Below are 21,166 nucleotides of genomic sequence, written 5' to 3' on the forward strand. Positions count from 1 at the left end.
CTGCCATTTTGTATTTGGCACAATGTTGGGCCACCTGGTCAGCATAACGATTACCAGCTGTCACTTTGTCATTTCCAGATTGGTGAGCAGCACACTTGACCACCGTAATTCTTTTACAAATTGTCCCTTTTTAATAGGGGTTCCTGAAGAAGTCATGAACTCCCTTTGCATCCAGAGTTGGCCAAAGACATGCACAACCCCGTAACCATACTGACTATCAGTGTAAATGGTTACTTTCCAATTTTTTCCCAATTTTGCAAATTTTTATTAAAACAATCAATTCGGCTACTTGTGTAGACTTGACTCCTGGTAAATAGGATGCTTCGACTATACCACCCAATGTGCACACAGCGTAAGCAGCACTCAATCCTTCTTTCTCATGTCACATACATGAGCCATCTACAAATAACTCATGATCTGGATTCTTTAGGGGTTCTTCCTGTATGTCTGGGCATGGTTTAGTACTGTACTCTGTGAGGTCGACACAATCATGTTCGACTTCTTCCTTTACCTCTTCAAAATGTGAATTAGGTAATAGGGTTGCTGGATTCAGGACAGTACATCTGGCTATTGTCACATTTTCTGCACCTAGAATGACTTGCTCATACTTAGTGAGCTGACTAGGAGTTAGGTACTGAGTGCGTGTTCTAGTTAATAGAATCACTGCTCCATGTGGAACATACACTGTCATAGGATGTCCTGTTTGTTCTTACTTCATGAAAGTTGCAACTACAGCTTTCAAACATCCTGGCAATGCAGATGCCACTGGATCCAGTGTGGCAGAAAAGTATGCCACAGGACGTTGCATTAGGCCATGAGTCTGGGTTAAAACCGAAAGAGGACAGTTGTCTCTTGCATCACTGTCTTTTGAATAATCTGGCATTCCTAAAGCTGGGGCTTCGCACAGGCAATTGCTTAATTTTAGAAAAGCAGTCATGCTTACATTATCCCATTCCACTGGATCTCTGGCTCGTTTCTTTGTCTGTTGAATCAATGGCTTAGCCAGGACTGCACATCCCACAACCCACTGTCTACACTAACCTACAACTTCAAGAAACATCCTGATTTCTTTCTGTGTCTGAGGTAAATTCATGTTTCTGATTATTTTAATTCTTTCTGAAGTAACTCTTTTGACTCCTCTCTCTATCAGGTCTCCCAGATATTTCATTGATGTGGTACAAAATATAAATTTTTCAGTTGACACTTTATGTCCTGCTTCAGCCAAATGATTCAGTAATGCAATAGTAAAAAAAATGCAGTCACTTCGAGTTTTGGATGCAACTAGTAGGTCATCTATATACTGCACGAGGACAGACTGTCCGGGCAGCACCAGAGATTCAAGGCATTTTTTCAAAATCTGATTAAAGATTGAGGGACTTTCTGTGTACCCCTGAGGAACACAATTCCAGACATAGACATGCTTGTTGAATTTAAATGAAATAAAAAATGTACTGTCTGGATGCAATGGAATAGAGAAAAAAGCATTAATCAATTACAGTGAAACATCCAGCACCCCATGGTATCTGATACAAAATTACTGCTGGTTTCGGTACTACTGGGAAACATGGGACAACAATTTAATTAATTTTCCTCAGGTCTTGAACTACCCTATATTTCCCACTTGGTTTCTTTGTGCCAATTATAGGTGAGTTACATGGGCTGCTCATTATGTCTTTTAAAATGCCTTGCTCAACTAGACACTCAATTTCTGCTGCAACACCTGCTTTTATTTCTGGGCTCATTTTGTACTGTTGAGTATTTGGGTAAACTGCACCTTTCTTCACTGTCACTTTAATTGGATCAACATTTGCCATTAATCCTACTTCTTTTCTGGTAAATTCCCACACATTAGGGTTTACGGTATTTTGCAGTTCTTCTGGTAAATCATTTATGGTATTTTTTATTTCAGTTTCTTGCTTGGCTAACATAATCTTATATATTCCATACTCATCTGGAGTCTGAATTTCAACACCACTTGGGGTGTAAAAGATTGTGCAGTTCATTTTGCACCGCAAATCCCTTCCTAGCAGGTTTACAGGACTGGAATCACACAACACATTTGTACATTTCTTTAAAATTGCCAATACGTACTTCCATTGGTTCTGTAAGAGGGGACCTAATCTGTTTATTATAAATGCCCACTACTTGGATCGCTTCTCCAGAGAGTGGTAGGTTTGGTATGTCTGCTGTTCTCACAGTAGAACGGGTAGCACCAGTGTCCAACAAGAAGGTGATGTCATTTCCCTCAACAATACCTTCAAAGTAAGGACCTGACTGATCTACCTGTAAGGATGCGCTAAGTACGTATTCCTCTTCCCCCCCTCTCAGGCACCGTCAATATGACTCATTTTCAAAAAATCCAGAGTCCACACTGTATTTGGCTTGACTCACAAAATCTGGCACAGGGGCAGATGGTAATTGATTCTGTATTACCTTTTGTGGTTGTCTCATTGACACCTCATTCTGGGTCTGTGGATTTAAATTTTGAGTTTGGACATTATTATTCTCTATTAATTTGCACTCGTTTATCCAATGCCCCAATTTTCCGCACCCGTGACAGGGAAACTTTTTCTTTGCCTCTTCTTTACTCATTCTTCCTCTAGGCTTGCCCCCACTACCTTCACTTTGACATTCCCCTCTTCCTTAACTATTTGCCTGCTGACTTAACTGGAGTTCCCGTTGGTCTGCGAATTTAGCTTGTGCCCACATTACTTTTTCTTCTAATTTCTTAAGCCTATTATCGATTTCATCCCCACAGTATTTTGCATACTTGAGAATTTCATAGATAGGCTTTGCCTGCCAACATAATTTATGCTCGTTAATCATTTGCGATATTTCTGCTTTTAAACCCAACACAAACGGATATATAAAATGTGTCATAACCTTATTATCAATATTTTCCAACAGACTGTACTGTTTGAATACCTGCAAAAATCGCTCATAATATGCATGTACTGATTCATCTTTGTTTTGTGTTGTTCTATCTATTTTTGTCCAGAATGTCTCTTTTGGGGGTACCTTCCCTTTCAAATAAGTTATTACCTGATTATACTTTTTCATCACCTAATCTAACGGAGCTACTGTTCATGGATCTCCAGGGTATTCATCATTGGGCCAATCTACCATAATTTTACATTCTGTCCATAAATCTGCAGGGACAACTATGTCAAATAAACCATCTAAATCTTCACAAACCTCTTGACTTGCCTGTACCATTTTACGGGGTTTTCTCTGAGTTTTGGGAAATCATTTGTGAACGATAAAATATCCTGTTGGGGCCATGCGACATGTACATAACCTCCTCCTGGAACTTCTCTCATTGGGCACAATCTTTTCAACCTTTTCTGTTTCTTTCATTAGATACTCAGATGTGGTTTGATTTGCCTGAGCTTCTTCCTTTTTCTTTGTCCATCTGGCTTTCCATCTGTCTAGGTCTCCCCATTTTTGTAACAATGACAATAATTCTTTTATTTGTAATTTTTGTCGTGACACATTCATGTTCTCTAAATATTTGTCAGAAAATTCAACTCTGTAAGGTTTCTGTAACACTTTGGATTTACCTATGTCAATTCCCATGTCGGAGGCCAGATTCATTAACTTTTCATGAAATATTTTTGTATTTCGAGTGATCTTCTGCAGATGAATAACAACTCTTCTTCACTGAATGTATTTAGTCTTTTTAATCCTACATTTCTGGCTATCATTTCTTCTAGTTCTCTTAATTTAAAAATATCCAATACTTTTGGCTGTGACTTTGGCTTCTCTATGTCTTGGGACCATCTTTCTATTTCTTCTGGAGTTACTACAGTGGCACTTCTCGTTCCTGTGGATGTTTCCATTTGTACTTCTCTGGGGCCTCCAGGAGTAATTTTCCTGATTGAATCACTCATGGGTTCTCTTATGGGCAAATTCATCAGGGAAATCACTGATTCGCACTCACTTGCCTGATCATCAATTATTATATTTTCTTTTCTGGGTTGTACTACGGGTGTAGTAAGAACTGGAGTTTTAGGACAGGGTTTGTTTATCTCCTTACAAGGGAACAACAGTACCTATTGTTACAGGTATCGTTAGGGCTTCAGGACTCGTATTCAGTGGTGATTTTCTGAATTAACTCACTTCTCTGTTTATTTATTGCTTCCCTTTCTTTTTCTTGTAATACCTTTTCTAATGTGGTCTCGTGAACAATCTGTGGAACCAAAGGTGGTTTTAAGAACGGAGCACTTGTGATAACTCTATTTGTTTCTTCCTGGTAAGGTGGCATATAAATCCTCACGGTAATCATCTTCTGAATCACCACTACTATTCATTACATTTTTCGTTTTCTCTGTAATTTTACTTCCTGAAGGTTCTTCTGCAGTAAATACAGGATATAATCCTTCCACCAACATAGACTGTCTCCACTGTTTCATCTGCTTATCTCTTGTCTCACAGGGAAATCTTGGATAAAATGTACTAAAATTCCTGTCACATCTAGGTCTATCTCGCTCAAAAGCCTCAGTCTCTCACTCTTCTAATGATTCATACTGCGTTAATTTTGCTCTGAAGTCTAATTCATTCATGCGAGTTCGTAAATTGTGCAAAAATTCTTCCATTAAAGGTACCATATTCAGGAAATGCTAATATACCGTCATCCTTTGTATATTCTATCCAATTTTCTAACCATACACAGGTGTGGTAGCCCCTTTCTATCATCATATATGATGCAGGCATTTTCGGTGGAGGAATAATAATCCCTTTTCTTGTCTTAATGGTTTTATCCGTTTTGAAATAATTCTTCATTTTCTGCAAAAATGAAATTTTTATCTTCTGTCCGTACATTATATAAGGTCTTCCTTTAATTTGCTGTTTTTTGGCAAACCCTAGGTATCTTCTATCAGGATAATTTCCTATAAATGCTGGATCTAGATGGCACATATAATTAGCACTGAAATTTTTAATATTGCAGTTTACTCAATTGTTTACTTCACTTAAATGCTTCTCCAATACCAGCGCGTCTCTTATTTTCAATGACCAATCAACAGCTAATTTTCAAATAAATTCAATGAATGGTTGCACGGCTTTCCTGTGAGATGAGTTCTCACGCTCTGCACTCACCCCTCCTTTACAATATTACCTCAGCTACACACCCGCTGTCTCAACCAATCCCAGCGCGGCTCTCTGTGACGTCAGTGCAGCACCCGCGACTAACCCCTCCTTTGCAAGGTAGTACGACAACTCAATTTCTTTTTTAATATAAATGCACTTTTTTCATTAATGAACAACATAAAAAAATTCGCTACTGTGCCTGATTGACTAATTTCAAAGAAAAGACAATTTCTTTCACTGCAAGTAAAACTCTTCCGTTTACCCTTCATGCACTACGAGTAAATCTACTTCCGCTTACTCTTCACACAAGCATCAAAGAACCTGGTACTCCTTCAGATTTACCCTTTCTAGGTGAAATAAGGCCAACGTTTCACTAGCAAACTTCTTTACTATAAATTATTCTCACTTTTACACATGAAATCCCTAGCTAGTGCTTCAAATTCTAACTAACTGTACGCACTTACTTCATCAAGGCAAGTAACCTCACTGCAGTGTGGCTTCCATTTACCATCCCGCTATTCAATTTCCCAGGGGAATTCCAGACCATATAACAATGCAAATGGGTTTTGCTTAATACATAAAATCAATACAAATCAATATAAAATCAATATGTAACTAACTACCTATCTTTAAATAAACCTTAACCACTACTCTGCTACCAAAGTAATACTGATGGCGCGGGATTACCAGCTCAGTTTACCATAATCACCTGGGCCCATAAACATTCAGACCTTGAACCAGTAATCCAGCCTTAACTTCCTGCCTATCAGATGTAATTCACTTTATGACTTATACCTGCTCACCATGACTTACCAATTCTTGTTACCTGTGCTCTAAGTCCTAAGGGATCAAGGGTGTTAGCATAATAGGTAGAGAATGACATTTACTTTCATAAAATAACCACAGACCTGCGGAAGTTTTAAACACTTTATCTATGCAAAGCTTTGTGAATCAAGTTCCAAACAAGAGCATTCAAAGACTTTTCGAGTAAGAAAATAACGATCAAAGCAATGATCTGTAGAGATATTACAAGATTACTTTTAGACATTGGTACCTGGGAAGGGTGAGAGAGGAAAATGGTACAAGGGCATACCACACTGATTATATTGACCTAGAATGGTGCAAAGACCAACCCTGGCCACGGGCTGTACAGGAAAATATGCTCCCGACAAATCAGGTGCCAAAAGGACAGGACAGGTGCAGATCAGGAAAGGCATCCTCAGCTAAGTGCAACACCAGTGTCATACCCCTCTCTGGCTACTCTCGGACCCCGACTGGGTAATCGATTCTTCTCCCTCAATAAAACCCCAATTCTTCTGACTGAGTGCTCGACCAGCCCTCTGCTCTCGATTCTCCTTCAGTAGATTAGAACAATTCCCAACAGGTATTATTTAGAAGGCAATTACAAAAGTGTATGCAATATGCATTACATAAATAAACAAAAGGAGTCTCTAAAGTTTTTTGGAAAAGGGTATTATTCACCACTTTTTAAAGAGAAAAGGGAGGGTTTTTTTTCACATGGTAATACAGTTAAACAGCACTGTACAGAACAAATCATGTGACAACCCAGTGGCACTTGGTGAACAGTGATATATACAGTGATATATACAGTTGGTGATAGTGACAGTGCAAGTGCTGGAGTGAACAGCGTGGTCGGCGCGTTGTGACAGTTGGTGAAATTATAATACAGTAATGTCTCCAAGGATCAAGTTGTAATCACTTAAAACATGAATGGGTCATTTTTGGGGGAGTACAAAACATAATAGGCGCCAAAAAGTTAAGCTGTAAGGTCGACGGCGTTTCGATCCCCATCAGTCGGGATCGTCATCAGGACAGGGTTGTCGATGAAGCAGTGCTGTGGGGGAAGAGAAGGGCGGGTGAGTTGGTGAGTAGGAAGGGATGTGTATCGCTAAGCAGTTAGGGTGGCCGACGCGTGCGGGTCAGGGCGCTGTTGCGTTGGATACCAGGCATGGGAGGGGGGGCGCGCGAGAATGTAGTCCGGTCAGGAGACTGGACAATAATGACTGTTTGGAGTGGTGCCTGGTTATAGTACCAACCGGGTCGCAAGACTAGTGGCGGGAAACCAATGGTTAATTTAGGAGGGTCTGGGGTAGCGATATGCACGGAGCGGGGAAGGTACAGAGAGCGGGCACTTACGTCGTCATCAAAGGTGAAATAGCGTGGAAGGAAGGGGTCCAGGCAGTCTGTTACTGGTACCCAGCTATAGGAAAGTGAAAAGTAAGGAGGCTAATTAGGGATCGTGCGCTGAGTCAGGATGAAGTACTCAGGGGGAGGGCGGCCCGTTAGTCAAACAGTGATTACCTGATCGAGGGTTAGGAAGACTCTGGTCAGCGCGGGCGGTGGACATCTGTTCAGGGAGGAAAAGGAGGGGTAATGGATTAGAGAGGCCAGGGCCTGACCAGTTCGGGGCGGCGGATCGAAATGAACGTGATCGCACAGAGAGTGCAAAGCCATGGCATACCTGAATCAATCAGAGCTGAAGAGGCGATAGGCGTTCTCTCCGTGGGACTTGGCTCGCAGTGGATGCAGGAGCTTTGCGCGACTCGATGGCGGCGGCTTGAATATTGGAAGGCGGGGGGGTGGGCGGGGTCAGTGCTCAGCGTGCTTGGGAGGGGGGGCGGGCCGTGGGTGTGTCTGCTGGTTACCCAGACAACATGACCAAACAGGAACAGGTTCAAGTGGAGGCTGGAAAACGCTCGGTCAATTACATAGCCCACAGTGATAGCCCTCAGACCAGGCAAGTGAACAGACAGGAAAGGTTTAAGTAGACACTGGTATGCGCTCGAACAGTTACAACGTCCACAGTCACAAAACACAGTATGGCAACCGTCATAGCGAGTGTGGTACAGAAAAAAGACATTTGAAATTTTTCAGTTACAGATCGTTAAAAAAGACCAGATGATTATTTAGATCAAAATCATAATATTAGAGCTGAACTTAATTATGCAGAAATTGTACAATCTAGGCAGTTCATAACATTTGTAAAGTTCAAAGCACAGACAAGGTCGCCTGCATACTTGTCCATGCAAGGTTGGGTACAGTGGGTTGCCTGGGAGGGCAGTGTGATAATAAACGGGAAGGTTAATTATGTAGAGAACTATGGGTAGCTCAAGTCAGACAAGTAATGGGATAGTAGCCCAATGGTGTAGTTTGGTCTGAGAACTGGGGTTCAATATCGCAAGATTTGTAAGAGGTTTAAGGAGAGCACATTTTAGACAGTAATGGTGCTATTCCACTCATCAAAAGTGTTCAGACCATGATTGACAGAATCGACCCGTACAATCCATTTACATTCTGCCCTATTGAGAAGCGTAGCCATGTTACCGCCTCTGATGGGCAGTGTGGGTTTCTCAATCACCATCCACCTCAGGTCTGTATCAGCATGTGACTTTTCCAAGAAATGTGTGACCAGGGGGGCTGTAAGGACCTTACAGTTAATCCTACTCTTGTGCTGAATGATCCGTTGTTTGACCATTTGTGTCGTTTGGCCAATGTAGATGAGGTCGCATGGGCAACGGATGGCATAGATGACATTTTGGGTTTTGCAGTTAGAATGGTGTGTCAGTTGATGAATATGTCCATTGTAATGGAATTCTTTAGTGTTGGCAGTCAGCTCACAGACACTGCAGGATTGGCATTTAAAATGTCCGATCACTGGATCCATGCCCCAGGCAGCAGTTATGGTGTGCCTTTCCGTTGATGTGGTGGGCCAGGTAATGGCACGTACCAGATGGTTCGCGATGTTGTTGCCCCTTTGATATGAAAATAAAGGTGGTTCCTGGAATTGTTCTTCGGACCGTAGGATAGGCCAATTTTTCTTAATTATTTTCGCGATTTTGTTACTGTCGGGGCTGTATACTGAGACAAAAGGGATTCTGGTCATAGTCTTTTTGTTGTTGTTTGGTGCCAGTAGATCTTCACGGTGACTGTACCACGCCCGTTTTTTAGCTTTAGTTACCAAGCGGCGCGGGTAGCCTCTATTGATTAGCTTGGTGACCAAAATGTCTGCCTCCCTGAAGTAGTCTTTTCGCCATTTGCAGTTCCGGCGAATTCTTAGGAACTGACCGTAGGGTAGGCTGTCGCGTAGGCCTCTGGGATGGTAACTTGAGTAATGTAATAATGTGTTACGTTCTGTTGGTTTTCGGAAGAGTGATGTGCCCAGGACGCCATCTTCGGCATGAATTACGACGTCAAGGAATGGTAGGTCATTGGATTTCCATTCGCTGGTGAATTTTAGGTGTTCCTGTGCAGTATTCAGCCAGTTAACAAAGGGTAGGAGAGTGTCGGATGATCCGTTCCAAATTAATAGAATGTCATCTATGTACCGGCGCCATAGGTGGATTTGGGGCCGGTACAAGTTGATGGAATTTAGGATTAATGATTTTTCCATGTCATGGACAAATAGAATGGCAAAATTCGGGGCGAAACAAGCGCCCATAGATACTCCTTTCACTTGTAAGTAGTAGCTGTTCTTGTACATGAAGTAATTGTTCTGCAGAGCGACACGTAGAAGGTCCATGATGAAATCAGTCGGGATCTGGGTGGGTTGTGGTCTGGAGAGTAGAAGATTTCGGATGACCTTGAGTCCTTCACGGTGGGGGATGTTGGTATAAAGGGACTCGATGTCCATACTCACCAACAACTGGGCCTCGGAGTCAAAGGTTTGGTCTTCTATGGTATTAATGAGGTCCATCGTATCACGTATATAAGTGTCAGTGGTAGGGACAAATTCTTTGATGATGAAGTCTAAGTATTTTCCAAGGGGTTCCAGTATAGAGCCACATCCAGACACGATGGGACGTCCAGGAGGATTCCTGGCGTCCTTGTGTATTTTCGGAAGGACATACAGGACGGGTGTCCTTGGGTGTGGATTATTCAGGAATTCAAATTCCTTTTTGGTTATGATGTTACAATCCTTAGCTGTGGTAGTGATGGAAAGAATTTTTTGTTTGATGTCAGTCAAGGGGTCTTTGGTAAGGATACGGTAATGTTCGGTGTTTGTAAGTTGACGTTCAATTTCTTGGTTATATTGAGTATTACTCAGTACCACAATCCCACCGACCTTGTCAGCGGGCTTGATGACGATTTCACAGTTGTTTTGAAGGGAGTTAAGAGCTTCTTTTTCTTTTAGTGGAAGGTTGTAGGGGATGAATCGAGGTGTCGCTTTGAGGTCCATGACTTCCTTCATGACTAGCCTTTCGAAGGCCAGTATTTCTGGTGTCATTTGGTTAGATGGGGGATTGAAGGTAGATGGTAACCGGAAGGGGGAAATGAGATCTGTTCTGGAGTCTGGCTTGTCGGCAAAAAATTGTTTCAGCCGGATTCTTCTGAAAAATGTAAGGAGGTTTGATTGTAGTTCTAAAAAGTTCGTTCTGACGGTGGGCACGAATGACAGTCCTCGAGACAAACGCGTGGTTTCCTCGTGTGTCAGAATATGGTTAGATAGGTTAAAGATGGGGATGGTTGTACCAATTGAACCTGTTTCATCATTTATTGAGGAGGGCCCCATTGGTAATAGCGATTGCGTGTTTGGCGGTTGCCCGGGGTTTGAGGTTGGTATTGTCTGCCTCTGGTTGTGCGGTTTTGTGGAGGCGGTTGTCCGCGTCCTCGGCCTCGAGCTAAAAAACCGGGTGGTAAGAGTGGTTGTGGTCCTGAGGTGGATGCAGATGTGGAGGCGTCTGTGTCGTCTCCAGAGCTGTTGGATGAGACCGAAAAGGTGACCCGTTGGTTGTTCCTAAATCGTCCCCAGTTGCGTGTTCTGGGAGGGTTCTGTTGGATGTTAAAGAACTCCTCGTTGAGGTAAGGGTACGTGTTCTCTACTTTATAGTTTTTGATGTCTTTTTCTATTTTGTTAACTTTTTTGTTGACTTCAAATGTGTTGAAAGTGGAGATGGTGTTGTTAATTTTTTCTAGAAGGCTCTTTGCATCTATGATGGTAGTGTCTGCTAAGATGAGCTTCTCTAGTTCGTCAATTTCTTCCAGTTCTGACCGACTGAGTTCAATGGCTGTATCTATGCCAAGGACCATCCAATGACGGGAGCAGGTAGTCGCTAGATAGCTGAAGTTGGTTCTAAACTTGGGGTCCTGTGTAAAGATTGCAGGGGTGTTGCGGATTTGTAGCCCTAATGGGATGACTCCTGAGCGCAGGTAATCCGTCAGCATTCGGGCATGTAAATCATTCCTGATCTGTTTCTTCTTTAATTTTTCAAGTTTGTCCAAGAGGACACGAGAGGTGTTAGGAGAAGGGGAGGTAGATGTCGAGGGGGCCGCTCCCGACAGTAATGAGGGACCGGCCAACCGTGACTGAATGTATTCTTCTGAGTAGGTGAGAGACTCCTTGGACATCGTGTGTAAGCCAAAGGTATTACAAGGATGAATGCCCTATTTGATGAGGCACTTTGAGTAAAGTACGCTGCGGTACTTCTCTCGCAGCTATGCAGCTGCTCGTAATATGTATAAGAATAACAGGAGAGGACCCATAAACCACGTTGGGATGGGTGTATACTGTAGATTACAACAATTCCCAACAGGTAATATTTAGAAGGCAATTACAAAAGTGTATGCAATATGCATTACATAAATAGTGCTGGAGTGAACAGCGTGGTCGGCGCATTGTGACAGTTGGTGAAATTATAATACAGTAATGTCTCCAAGGATCAAGTTGTAATCAATTAAAACATGAATGGGTCATTTTTGGGGGAGTACAAAACATAACAGGCGCCAAAAAGTTAAGCTGTAAGGTCGACGGCGTTTCGATCCCCGTCAGTCGGGATCGTCATTTTTTTTGGCGCCTATTATGTTTTGTACTCCCCCAAAAATGACTCCAGCACTTGCACTGTCACTATCACCAACTGTATATATCACTGTATATATCACTGTTCACCAAGTGCCACTGGGTTGTCACATGATTTGTTCTGTACAGTGCTGTTTAACTGTATTACCATGTGAAAAACCCCCCTCCCTTTTCTCTTTAAAAAGTGGTGAATAATACCCTTTTCCAAAAAACTTTAGAGACTCCTTTTATTTATTTATGTAATGCATATTGCATACACTTTTGTAATTGCCTTCTAAATAATACCTGTTGGGAATTGTTCTAATCTACAGTATACACCCATCCATACGTGGTTTATGGGTCCTCTCCTGTTATTCTTATACTCGATTCTCCTTCAGCATACGTTGGGTCAGTGACAGGTCTGTGACTAGACGGACAATTTAACTGACTAAGCCTACCTTAGTTATACCATTTCCAGGGCAATATTCCACCCCCCAGTGTTGCAAATTTGTGTATTCCCTTCATTAGATTGGTCATAAAGGCGAGGAGAGGTCATCACACCATACCAGTATGAGATCATTTCCATTCAATAAAGTTGATCAATGTTCCCGCACATAATTCATTTTCCCATGGATATTTTTCCACCCAGCAATATAATGTCATTTAAGATACAATGTTAAAACAAATTTGCAAGTTGTCTTCCTTTTTTGCAGGTCACAGGGTCACTTTCCCTGGCGCAACGCAGGCAAGACGGTCATTGGCAGGAGTTCAATGCCACCGCTCGAGGTTCCTCAGTGCTCCCAACACATGCACAGAGGGAATTCAATATGGCGTTACAAGTCACCCTTCAGGCCCAAACACGAGCTATTAATAAAGACAAAGAGAGACACTTTAGAATGCAGAAATAAATGAATGCACTGTATACCACTTACTTCTACTCTATACCCATTACTTTAATTTAACTATAGCCTTAATAGTTAAGCAGAACGAACAAAGTCTAGTTCAAGCAGCAGCATGTGCATTAGGACATGAAGCAGCCATCTTTGGCACTAGTGCGCAGCTGCAAGAATTCCCACCAAAAGCATAGATGCGTCACACCATGTAGATGTGGCAGACGCATGCGCAGTAAAGTTCCCGCGTTTTTGGCGGCCATTTTTAGACACTCGAGTTACTGTTAGTAAAAGCACATTGTCAAGCTTCCCCTAGATGCTAGAAATGTAGTGTAATTCAAGTTCTAGTATTCACAAAACATGTTGGTTAATAAGCTACATGTTATTTCGAGAGGATTGAATCAGAGCAAGTTTCTTTATGTATGAAACCTTACTCCATCAGGACACTATACAAATTTGCATAAGCATAGCATGTCTACAGGTTTCAAAGAATATTTGGACGATTACCGTATTAAAATCGGTTCCTAAATTACTTGACTTGGGCGATATGTCAACCAAAAATATCTAGAGCAATTTTGCTGAAACCTACTCCTTCCGCATACAAACTTTAAGTCCCGAAGGGAAAGGAAACCCAAGTTCAATTCAATTCAATTTGACTTTATTCGGTTAAAAGAATGATAACCATAAAAGTACATATAAAAACAATTCATAAAAATACACTTATCAAGATACATAATAAGTACATAATAAATTTCTGATAAGACAAGAATTAAACTTAAATGCAAATTGATTTACGTACTCTAAAAACGTTACCAAAAAATTCCAAGATGCATGCAACATTGAAAATAATATCTAGTTTCTGAAGTTCCAAAAAGGCAACCCTACAACGTCTCACCCCCATTTCCCTTAGTATTGGAATAATCAGTCTTTTCCTGAATAAGGTATAGTATTTACAGAAAAAAAGGATATGGATATCAGACTGTTCCGATTGGTCATCACATGGACATTTAATAAGATTGCGGGACCAGCAATTCATGTGTGGGAGGCTAAGGGCCCTAAAAAGGATGCCTAGCCTAAATCGTGTCAAAATGAACCGCGAAAATTCAGTCATAGGAAGGGTTAAGTATGGTTGGATTTTCCCTTGGGTTGACACAGGTAAATGGGCTAAGACAGTTTTCTTCTCATGCTCCACTGTAACTCTACATTCCTCCAGGTATTTCATGCATTTTATTTTTAATGCTTTTCTCGGAATATTACACATGGACATGGGATTGTCATAGTAGCCCATACAACCAATATCTCCAAGGAATTCCCTGATGTATGTAAACCACCTAATCCTCCTAACATAATCCAGGCTTAATCCATCAGTTAGGATAGCACGGTTCAGTACACAGCCATCACTAGTCCAGGCCCTATGCCACAACAATATTGGTTGAGTTCTAACCAAGTCTTCAATATAACATTGGCCCAATTCCGTATGACAGATGTAACTAGAGACACTCTCAGGTACAGCCAAGATGTGTCTAAGGAATTTGTTTTTGGCCACTTGTATAGATTTAACATTTTCATACCCCCAGAGACCCGCCCCATAGACCGCAATCGAAACACAGGTGTCATTATAAATTTTCAAAAGCTCTACAGTCGGTTTTTCCCCATCTTTTTAGCGAAATTTTTGAGGGCAGTAATAGATTTACAAAACAGGGATTTCCTTACTTTTATCGCCTCTAACCAATTCCCAGCTTCATGAAATAGTATACCAAGGTAGGAGAAGGTGGCGGTATGCTCAATAGGACTAGCATTAATGAACATCCGCCTCCTTCTTCTACTCGCGCCAGGGCCACAATTCATGGCAAATGTCTTGGAGCAGTTAATTTTTAAATCCAGGTTAGCCATGAAATTATTAAAAGATGTTACAAGGCGTTGCAGTGCCACAGGGGTGCGAGCCATTAAGACCGCATCATCGGCGTAAAGTAACGCAGGAATTGGTCTTTTGGCTACCCTAGGCATGTCACAAGTTGTTTCCACTAGGGCATTTTCTATTCCATTAATATATAACAGGAATAGGAAAGGTGCTAAAACGCAACCCTGGCGTACCCCACGCCCAATGTCAAAAGAACTAGTGCATTCACCTTTTTTTCCATAACGCACTGTAGCAATGGCTCCTGAATACAAGTCCTTAAGAAAGGCTATTATGTTGCCTTCTACACCAAGAGACTCCATAATATTCCATAGTTTGCTGTGTGAAACACAGTCAAACGCTGACGTCAAGTCAACAAAAGTGAAGTAAATACATTCATGTCATGCCTTGGTATATTTCTGCTGTAGAATAAATACGTTTAAGCCCTGATCTACAGTCCCCAGTCCCTTTTGGAACCCGTATTGAAGGTCGCTAATTATAAAATTGTCATCCGACCATTCTTGTAGCCTACCTAATATTACTCTGCCTAGTATTTTTACAGTACTGTCCAATAAGGAGATAGGACGGTAGCAGATAGGGTTTTGTCTGTCCCCTTTTTTAAAAATTGGAACAATAACATACATAAACCACGATGGGAGTAAGTTCGTTTTTAGGGATGCATTAAATAGTTGTACTAATAATGGGGCCCATAAATCAACATTGTTTTTAAACAGGTCGGGAGGTGTGCCATCCGGACCTGGGGCTTTACCGCCCCGTGTGGCTTTGAGGCTCTCAGTAATTTCTTTTAGAGTAAGTTTTAAATCCAAGCCATTCACTTTCATTTCCCCCTGATTGGACATTACTGGAATCTGCTCGTCAGATGAAGTACTATACAGGCCAGAATAATGTCCCACCCAAGAATCTTCGGTAATGGCGATTTCAATACGTGTTTTTCTTGAGTCAAGGAAGGGAGCATTTACTGCTTTCCAGAAAGCACAAGCATCCTTACTAAGTGAGGCCTCACAGAGCTTTTCCCAGGCTTCGGTTTTAATTGCCAGTTTCCTTTTTTTCAGTGCGTACTGGTAGGATTTCCTCGCCTCCCTAACCCTTAAGGGATTTCGGGGAACAGCATGTAAAGCTCCCTTAAGCTCAGAAAGGGCCTTTGTACACGTAAGATCAAACCATTTGCCCGTCTTTTCTTTGCTTGATTTAGAGGCCACCCAGAGATTGCCCTTAATTTGGGAAGCAATGACCTCAAACTGTTTAAGAATCTCATAATTAGACGTACTTTCATCCAGAATAGTCAAGAAACTAGGCAAGCACTCGGTTACCAATTTGTTTAAAAAATCATTTGGGACAACCCTATCCCATTTTAATGCATAACCATTTTGTTTTGCCATACTAATGTCAGTAATATTCTGCGTAAGTCTCCTCTCTGTAACCACCACACGAAAGGGATTTCTGATCTCCATAATTATCGGGTAGTGATCGCTAAGAGGGGTATCAAGGGTCCAGCACCTCTTGACCATATGCCTGTGTCTAACAGAAGTTATTATAAAATCTATTGTAGGCAAAACACCCCTCCCATTAAACGTAGGGCAGAAAGGGAGCTCAGTTTGGGCAATTTCATTTGCGTATCCTAGATCTTCAGAGTGAAGAATCTCATTCAACAAGTCTCCACAAATAGAATGTTTGAAATGAGTTAAATCAGTGTCCGGATCCATCATGAGCCCACATGCTCCTTTCTGACTTTTCTTACATATGGTACAATTAAAATCACCCCCCCAAATAACCCAAACATCCCTAGCATTTTTGTCTGATTCATTATTTATATCATTGCCTAACATCTTTAGGATCGTTTCCAGATCAGCAGGCGGTATATTGTTATAAAAGTTTATAATAAAAGGCACAGTTCTTTACTTGCTTCAATCCTCAGTAGCTGATAGTAAGGGTTGCGGGAAAATAGGTAAATCTTCTTACAGTTTAGGGAATTAGAAATAAACGTCGTCAGTCCCCCCTTCGCCCTACCATGGGGAACCTCCACTGCAGGTGTGAAAAAGGTTTTATAGCCTGCAAGGTGGAGAGGCTCTGAGGTCCAAGTTTCCTGAATACAGAGAATTTCCATCTCTTCTATTGTTTTTAACCAGATGGGATTCAGTAGTTTTGACTTGAGCCCTGCCACGTTCCAGGACATTATACTGACAGTTTTCCTATTTGGTTTATTAACTAATAAGCATTGAGCCCTTACTGTAGCTAAATCATTGGTAACAATTCCTATTTCCTGTGAAGGTAAATATCCTGAGGCTGCAGTGAGGGGAATTACAATCTCAGGATTTGAAGGGGGACCGATGCTAGATATTACATCAAAACCATTTTCAGGAGTGACTGGGTTAGAATCTGATGTTGGAAACAGTCAATCAACCCCGTCCAGTCCATTCAGACAATTGAACCGGTTATAATGAAGAAATGGTGTCTCCGGAGGTTGGTAAAAGGATCGTGCAACATACCCCCGATGTCTATCCCTCCGTTCAACCCTCGTCCAATTCCCTTTGGTTAAATCGTGGTGGATGTGGGTAGGGGGGAAGAAAAAGGACACTGGGAGAGTCTGTATGGTAGAGTCAAGAGATCTATTTGACCCCGCACATATGTGTAATACAGTCCTAGGGTCTCGGAAACTCACCATAATACAATCCCCAATTATTGTTTTCCTAGTTTTCCCCAGCCACGGTACCCTTCTCACCATGATAATTTCGTTATTAAAATGGGCCGGAAGGGGTCTATTCCAGTTCAGCCATTTGATAATTTTCCTTTTGAGTAAATGGAAGTTCTCGCCTTCGCCCTCTTCAAGAGGGGGAGCACCCGCCATAACCACCGTTAGCCTATTGGCCTCAGGTGGCAAGTCTGGTCTCCGTAGTCTAGGAGCAGGCTTCTCAGGAAGCGGAGGAGCTGTACTAATGTTAGATACAGCTCCATCCAAAGTAGTCGAAGGGAGAACTGGGCCGACTGGTTGTGAAAAAGGGATATTGGGTTTACTAGGTAGTATTGGGGCTAAGTTGGCAATAGAAGGTTGTGAAGGGACAGCACTAGCACCCAAAGAAAGTCCCACATTTGCTGGATGCTTTTGAATATTGGGGGGACAGTTAGAAGGGAGATTAGTATCGGGGAGTCTACCCTGATTATTAGCTGAGGTTTTCAGGCTACTTATAGTTGCCTCCAGGATGGTAAGTCTGATCTCTACTTTCTTCAAACTGTCAGTGATAGGAAGAAGCAATGATCTAAGCAAGAATTCTTTATTCCCTATGGCGGTAACGGGGGCAGAAGTATTCTGTAAATTATCTCCAGGGATATTTACTGGATCATTAATAATAGTGGTCTTGTCAGGGAGAACTTTATGGACATCCGGTGTTATCCTATCCGGGATTGAAGGGGGCTTAACGACTTTTCCAAAAATCGGAGTGGGAAATTTTATTTTTACCCTGCCCTCCCCTCAATTTCCTTCTACGCTTGTTTGGTGGCGGACCATGTCTCTCAACCACAACTACCTGCTTCGGCTTAGTTTTCTTTATTTTAGCTACGGCCGGAATCTGAGTAACTAAGTCAACAGTCATACTGGCAGGACTGGAAAGGATGGTAGCATCAGGGGTCTTTTCGATGGTTAAGCCTGGATTAAGAATTTCATCTCGCAATAGAAGAGGGACATCATCCTGGGGTGATAACTCCTGGCTAATGTTAAAGGGACCTCCCTCTTGGGAGATAGGGTAGGGAACGATATTGCCAAGAGGCCTATTTTTCATATTTTCAATAGAGCGTCGACGCTCTGCCCTACGCTCCGACAGGGAGTTCTCCTTATCCACATCGCCCACATCACCATGTGCCCGTGAAAAATAATTATCAAGAGTCCCGTTTCTAAGTCCCCCCGCCTTCGCCGGTGTTTCCATAGCCAATGTCAATATGTCCACTACCTTTATCAGGGTCCACTGGCACAACCGGAGACGTGCAGATGAAAGAGAGTGGGCCCAGCCCAGCCAACTCCGGCCTACGAGGGCCTTAGAGGGCCCGCCCTTTGCCCGGGCTTCGCCCCGGGCGCTCCCGCGCAGCGGTAACGGTGTTAATTTTATAGAGGGAATGATTCGTTGGGGGCGGAGCTTGCAGGGAGAGCGGGCCAGGTGTAGAGTGTTGGCCAGGCAGGGACTCCTGGTAGTTGGAGTCCCTGCAGTCGCTCGCAGCCCTGCAGCTCTTCCCCGTTTAGCAGCAATCACCAATGCTGGTCTCCGTTGAGCCCAGCTGACCTCGCCCACGAAGCGGGACCCGCGGAGCGGGTCCTGCGTGGAGTGGGTTCAAACACAGCAGCAAGTTCTCAGGGCGGGGGTCCAACGGCGCAGTCCAAGCTGACAAGAACGGCAATCCAAATTAACAGGGCGTCCCACCGACACACAGAACAGCCAAGGTTTTAAAGGTCCGTTCGTTGGGGGCGGGGCTTGCAGGGAGAGCGGGCCAGGTGTAGAGTGTTGGCCAGGCAGGGACTCCTGGTAGTTGGAGTCCCTGCAGTCGCTCGCAGCCCTGCAGCTCTTCCCCGTTTAGCAGCAATCACCAATGCTGGTCTCCGTTGAGCCCAGCTGACCTCGCCCACGAAGCGGGACCCGCGGAGCGGGTCCTGCGAGGAGTGGGTTCAAACACAGCAGCAAGGTCTCAGGGCGGGGGTCCAACGGCGCAGTCCAAGCTGACAAGAACGGCAATCCAAATTAACAGGGCGTCCCACCGACACACAGAACAGCCAAGGTTTTGAAGGTCCGTTCGTTGGGGGCGGGGCTTGCAGGGAGAGCGGGCCAGGTGTAGAGTGTTGGCCAGGCAGGGACTCCTGGTAGTTGGAGTCCCTGCAGTCGCTCGCAGCCCTGCAGCTCTTCCCCGTTTAGCAGCAATCACCAATGCTGGTCTCCGTTGAGCCCAGCTGACCTCGCCCACAAAGCGGGACCCGCGGAGCGGGTCCTGCGAGGAGTGGGTTCAAACACAGCAGCAAGGTCTCAGGGCGGGGGTCCAATGGCGCAGTCCAAGCTGACAAGAACGGCAATCCAAATTAACAGGGCGTCCCACCGACACACAGAACAGCCAAGGTTTTGAAGGTCCGTTCGTTGGGGGCGGGGCTTGCTGGGAGAGCGGGCCAGGTGTAGAGTGTTGGCCAGGCAGGGACTCCTGGTAGTTGGAGTCCCTGCAGTCACTCGCAGCCCTGCAGCTCTTCCCCGTTTAGCAGCAATCACCAATGCTGGTCTCCGTTGAGCCCAGCTGACCTCGCCCACGAAGCGGGACCCGCGGAGCGGGTCCTGCGAGGAGTGGGTTCAAACACAGCAGCAAGGTCTCAGGGCGGGGGTCCAACGGCGCAGTCCAAGCTGACAAGAACGGCAATCCAAATTAACAGGGCCCAAGTTTACTATTCTAGCAGCATAAAATAATAATACTTACCTTACCATATATCTGAAGATGCTTGACTTTAAAGACGTGCGTTCGCTTTCAAGAAACGTTTTCACTGAAAGGAAAAATGCCCACAAGTTTATTGCATAAACATTCATTGCCACAGATACTTTATGGAATTTGTTTTCACAGCAGCCCTCTGCTGATTCACAATGATCAATGAGTAACAGTGATTTGTCACGAAAACATCATTCAGAACATCACTGTAATGTAATATTTTATCAAATGGATGGCCCATGAAAAGGCCCTTTTATGGTCAGAGAGTAGCTGTGTAAAAAGGTCAAAAGAAATGTCTGGGAGACCTTTCCATTAAACAGATCAGAGTGAACAATTTCCTCCATTTCAATGCTACTTCGGTCATTTCTGGGAAAGGCAAGCAGTCACAAACCACCATGCAAACAAGCTATTCTGCGACCAGAACATCCGGAAGAAGTACTAACGTGAAATGTGAGCATTAGTGTACGCGGGCTATGGCAAGATATATATGGCATCGTGTAGTATACTTGAATTTAGAGTATTGCACCTTTCCTAGTTATCTGCCTTGCTGCTCAGCCGGTGTAAATGATCTTGGAATGTTGGTATGTGTGATGAGAGAATGGAATGCTGGTATGCCTGTGTGTGGAGTGGTATTTGAGAGGATGGGCTGAGCAGCAAGGAAGCTGCTCCTGGTGGGGTTCGCCCTTTGGGCTTTCTACTCTGTACTACTTATGCTTGATACTTACTGTCATCTAAGAAATGTATCAATAAAGCATACATCTTCAGGGCCGGCTTTAGCGCTGGCGGTGCCCTGTGCTACGATGTTTGTTTGCTCCCCCCAAAGGCGCCCCCATAGACTCCCTCACTGCCACTCTTTAACAGTGCCCTCTCAAGTATCCATAACCACGCTTTTTCAGATGTATTTAATTAGTTATATAGCGCCACCTATACCAGTGTAGGGTGTCCAAGCACTTTACAACACACACACATTACACAGAGACAATGAATCATATGTGTGTAAATTAGTGTACAGCAAATGTTACATAAGCCAGAAGA

This window comes from Lissotriton helveticus, chromosome 12 (assembly GCF_964261635.1).
Source record: "Lissotriton helveticus chromosome 12, aLisHel1.1, whole genome shotgun sequence".
Taxonomy (NCBI): domain Eukaryota; kingdom Metazoa; phylum Chordata; class Amphibia; order Caudata; family Salamandridae; genus Lissotriton; species Lissotriton helveticus.